The sequence below is a fragment of the Acartia tonsa genome, chromosome 6 (genome assembly GCF_053477335.1).
Source record: "Acartia tonsa isolate MP-2025a chromosome 6, ASM5347733v1, whole genome shotgun sequence".
Lineage (NCBI taxonomy): Eukaryota > Metazoa > Arthropoda > Copepoda > Calanoida > Acartiidae > Acartia > Acartia tonsa.
In genome coordinates, this window is record NC_137265.1 from 53,411,070 (window position 1) to 53,417,069 (window position 6,000).

Below are 6,000 nucleotides of genomic sequence, written 5' to 3' on the forward strand. Positions count from 1 at the left end.
AGATTCTTTGCAAAGGGTAGCCATATTGGTTCAATTATTATTAAGATACTGTATTACATATGCACAGACAAACAACCTGCTACTTTTATATGAGGATAGAAGTTTACAATGCTATTAGATCTACTCATCATATCAAGGATGACAATATCCATACAAGTGAAGACCTAAAATCAAAAGGATGGAAGGACAAAAGAGCAAAAACCATTGTAGAATGTTAGAACTTGAACAGCAGGACATTGATTTCTAAGTCTAAACACAATTGTACATAAATTTGATGCAAAACTGCGTAAATTTAGGAAACAGTAGGGACATTCTTCCATTTATAGGATTTGATTATAGAGATACCTCGCTTATAATACTGTGGCTTGTTGTCATTACTCCAAAAATCAGATATATAGGTAATGATTATCGAGTTTCTCTGCTTTCTAAATGATACCCAACTGTTAGAGGAATCACCAGGCAAAATCGATAGGAATATTCTAACATGTCTTTTTTAATAATTAAATAATATCCATCAATGACTAAACAATACTAATATTTTGGACGTTGCCGTTCCTGCAACTGGCAGAAATACAGTGGATGTATTTTTGTCAAAATTGTTTGTCTGGATGTAAATTCGACAGTGATTTGCTATATATCGTAGGTATGCTGACAAATATACATCTAACACAGGCATTTAAACATCCAAAATTGTCAATATAAGTATTGAAATTTAAAAAAATACAGAAGAAAAGGGAAGTGAGAGAGGGAAAAATTTAATCTTTAAAAAACAAAGAAAATATCTAAGCATAATGTTAAATCATGTATTGTAATAAAAAATGATGCAACATCGAAGTAGCGAAGAAGAGATAAATATAATCATTTAGCAAAATATCAAGAAAGTAAAAATAACAGATTCTTAAGATTTCCTAATTAAACATTATCTTCACTTCAACAAGAAATATTTAATAAAAAGCAAGGAAAGGAAAACAGATGGATGGAAATAGTGAAGTATAGAATGCTTTCCCATAAAGTGCATATTGAGCACTGAAAACCCACTGATTAGATCTTTGAAAATCAGGAGGGGACAACTCTGATATAAGAAACTATAAGACAATGAAATATTAGGACAAACTGAAAAGCAAAGTTCCATAGAATACAAAACAGGTTAGTTAAAATCAAATTTACTAATTGGCTCTGTTATTTACTGTGAAAAAGGTACATCATTTAATAAAAGCTTCCTTAAATTTTCTCTATTAAGTATTAATTCTCAATTTGATTTATTGTAAAACCAAAAAAGATAAACAAAACATCTAATAGATTTTACAAGAAGGATGGGGGCTGGTTATAGTTTTATTATATTAAAAACAAAATATAAAAAATGAAAATACACATTTTTGTAAGAAAATGTCAAGCTATTTACCACATAACATCAATAATTTGTACAATATTTTACTCATATATTAAACTCTATTGGCGGTGAAATTGTAAATGTATATATACTTAGGATTATGATAGTTTTCTTTAGTTTATTAAATATAATGGTTACAATTATAGTCATCAAAAGTGTAAGAATTATAGATAATACTTACGTAAAATCTAATCAGTGAATTAAAGAAATATCTAACTATTTTTTAAATTCTTTATTTTTGTACAGTCCCAAGTGAGGAAGATCATATTTTAAGAAATGGAAATTTTGCTGTATTGTATTGATAACAACTGTCTACTATACAGTTCACTATTGTTTATTATTAATTAAAATGTATAGGATGTATTTATGACATATAAAAAAGTTTATTTGTAAAATTGGCAAGAAATAGATGTAAAGTTGACAATTTTGGATGTATAAATGCCTGTGTTAGATGTATTTATGGCGGTTACTTTAAGGATGACTGTATTTTTGGCAGAGTTTTTTACATTATGACAAAAATACATCCAGATGTATTCCTGCCAGTTGCAGGAACGCCATGTACCCTAATATTTTTGTAGAAATAAATTGAAGAGTTTGAACAGGGATCTAATGGGATAAGATAATGGACGATAAATGTATTACATCCCTAATGATAATAAATAAGATTACTCCTTCCAAAGATTAAAATTATTGGTTGAAAAATTTCTCAGTCCCCTTTTCAATGACAATAAAACAACAAGGATGACAACATCCATAAAAGTGAAGCTCTGAAACGGTAGGACAAACGAACATTAACACTTGTAGAGTGCCATAACTGAATAATCAGAATATAAATGTATAAAATTATAAACAAAATTTGAGCAAATTTGTTTAAAAACTGATCTAATACAGGATAATGTTTAAGGACATACTTACATTTTTAGGACTTAAGTATAGAGATGCTTAAGGAAAAAAGGAAAAAGGATAAGAGGATGAATACTCACCCCTTTTTCATTGTAAAATACTACTTCCCCCCTAGTAAAATAATTCGTCTGCTATTTAGCTACCCTTGGTCTTTCCCAGCTAAGCTGCAGCCATTACCCAGCTGCCATATGGATATTTTTGAGCTCAGCACCCATAAAAACCTACCTCTAGACATGTCACAAGCCTTATACACTCTTCATACTCTTGGCTGCTCTCAGCTGTTTTCAGCGGGTTCTAGCCATTTAGCAGCTGGTACTAGAAATTTACGACATTTCCTCTAATTTCACCTCTGAGAGTGCGGTATTCCGTGAGCGTGTTTTCTCCTTTGTTTATTGGAGAATGCAAAAAACGGATGTTTGTGCCATGGAAAGTGTGTTTGAGTTTCAGAACCCTGTTGTAAGTCTGTCCTGCTTACATGAGACGTAACCCAGGTAATGATTATTACATGTGTGCTGAATATAAGGCTTAACTTCAATTAAATTAAAGAGCAAATTATTTCCTTTGTTGTTTAATAAAAAGACCAATTGTGCCTATGTAACCTGATAATGTTAATACTAATAATGATAATACGCTTAAGGATGATGTTTTATATTTGATTAAATCGATTATGATCATTTGTATTGTCTGATCTGTTTATCTCAGTTATATGTATTATTTTAATTGATGTATTTTATATTTTGTTTATATCATTGGTTTTCATCTTGAAAATCAAAGGTTTGTAAGCCTTCTGGTTTTCCATCCTCATCAGACAGCAAGAAGTGGGTTGATCATCTATCATCGGTTTGAACGTACAAGATCTCAAGTCATATCGCTGCGATACACTATTATTTACCAAGAATTAAACCAAGTCGTTACTTTTCCAACTTTTTGTTCAATTTAGGGAAAATAGACCTACCAAGAATTCTAAGTGCAATTTACTCATTGATTACAAAGTGGTTGGATTAACCCCTCCCCCTTTATTTTCATTTTGTTATTTGTGAAACCGCAGAAATTACTTTAATTCGAAGCCATACTGGAATAGCTAGTCATTGACAGCTTTCTGCGGATTTAAATGAAAAATTATAAGATAAATACCAGTTTTGCTAGCCTTGTGGAAAATTATCTGGAATATGATGCTATACATGATTGGAAGAAAACCTGATCTTATCCTTCTGATATAAATCAGTGTCGAAGCCATACTGGAAAAATATTTATTTTATAACCCTAGTAGCAGAGGAATCATTATGTGTCTGTTTGTCTGTACTGCCTTGCTAACCGCTGAACTTATATGGTTCTCCTTTACAGTGTAGCTTCACATAAGTCCTAGGACGGTTTATAGCTGTTTCGGGCAAGGGAACCTTCACCCTCCCAAGAGAAATAGCCAAAAATATAAAGCGTTGCTTAGTGGATATATTACATGCCTCTAGAGGCCTCTAGGAGTGCAGCTGCTAGTATCCCTATAATCGATTAACAGAGACTGCGTGCGTTTGTCTGTCTGAACCAAACTGATTGAACTGATATGTTTCTCCTTTACAATGAAGTTTTTTCATAGATTCTGGGTATATCAAAAACTATATTTGGGGAGGATACCAATACCCTACCAAGAAAAAATATCAATAGAATAGAATTCGTTAGCTGAACAATATTGGACTTTGGGAAATTCAATTTTTTGATAGGATAGTTCAATAACTATAGTGTCCAAACATTTCAATCACTAACTGTAATCTACAAAATAGTAATTTTGTGTAAAATCATTTGGATGGACATAAATTTATCGGCTATTGTCTTACCTATCCCTTTAGATCCCTGGTGGTTAGAAACTGCAATAAAGAAATGAAAGCTATGGGCAACAAATAAGAATGTAACTTTTTATATAATTCAGGGATAAGACAACGAACGTTTACATCCATAATGATGATAATTTAAATTACCCCTATTGTGGATCAATATTATTGGTTGAATTTGAACCAATCAAAATTCAATAACACAAAGTTTTTAAGATGGCAGATTGTTGATATACATTATACAACTGTAAAGACTAATGTCTCCTCACTCCCTGGGTATAATTGTAATTTACAGTTTAATGTTATCTCCTTCCTGTGTATAGAAGAGAAGTCTAGAGGGATAGTACAATTGACGAAAAATGTTAACATGGGAAAGATAAGAAATGCAGAGAGAGATGGGACAATTGGCTGTATATTACACTATTCCCAGCATTGTTTTATATGATATAAAATAAGATTATTTAAACTTATTTTTTAAAATATTTTTTAAAGTATGTATCTTTTATGTGTATAGTTTTCATTCTTTTCATTTTAATTAAATAAAAACTATTTGACTACATTGAAAATAAATCACTTTGTGAAAACACTCTTTCTGAAATTAAAATTAAAATGAAGGAAGATTTCTTATTTATTTGTTTTTAGCATTATGTGTTTTATTGTATAATGTTAGAATTTTCAATAAAATTAATTGTTTTAGAAAACAAAATTATTTACATTGAACAGAGTAATGTTTTTTTTATTGAATTAATATAAAGTGAATTATATAAAATTGTTCTGTAAGCAACAATTTTACCCCAAACTAAAAGACCCTTTTGATCTGACAAAAATGTCCCAAGCAACAGTAAAAATTAATCTTTTAATTCCTACAAAAAAGTTAATCAGTGTCCTAGTATGTTATTGACCCCCCATTCAAAAGTAGGTTAAAACAGTTTAGGATGTTTTTGTTTAACATATTAATTTTTTCCCAAATCATTATTTGACATTTAATTAAGGTACATTATGTAAAGACTAATTGATGATTTATACTGAAAATCTAATTATTTGTCAAAATGTACTTCTTTGTAACTATAAGTAATTAGTTTAAGTAACAACAATTATTACCATATTGAAATCAGAGTTAGCCCAGTATTTGAATGTAAGCATGAGATCACTTATGAAATCCCAGGTTGGCAAGCAAACATCAAGGATCAAAAAGACAATATTTGCACCAGTCAGAATTTCAATTGGTTTTGGTATCCTATAAAATATAGATGCAATTATTTGTGTTATAGCATAAAACTAAATACAAGAAAAAAAAATATCTTCCATATCATATTTATTGCTAATATAAAAATAGTATTACAGATATATAAATATAAATTTTACACTGAAATCTAAAAAAAATAATAAGTAAAATTATTACCTTGGACAACTTACTGAATTAAGGGGAACATTTTTTCCTTTTTTGTCCTTAAATAAAATGAAATTAAAACATGGAAAGAAAAGTAGAGTTAAGATTATTTGTTATCAGTTTGACTTAACTAATGTTTAGTAAATAATTTCATTAACAAGAATCAATAATATTTCATTATGAACTATCGTGTTTTAAGGATATTATTTTACTTTGTTTTCCAATTCTTGTAATTCTATTTCTGATCTGTTGATCAAACCTTCTTCTTGTAAGATGTTTTGTTGCTCAGATATTATCTAAATAATTTAGAATAGATTTCAAAATAAAGAATCTGGAGAAGTCTGAATTAGAAATTTGAGAAGGAATTTAGATTTTTAATTTTATAAAGATGTTTAAATTATCATTATTTGGTTGTCAAAAATAATTATTATGTACTTAGATCCTAAATAATAAGTAAACTTATTTATTCATAGCTTCAGACAGAAATATAATTT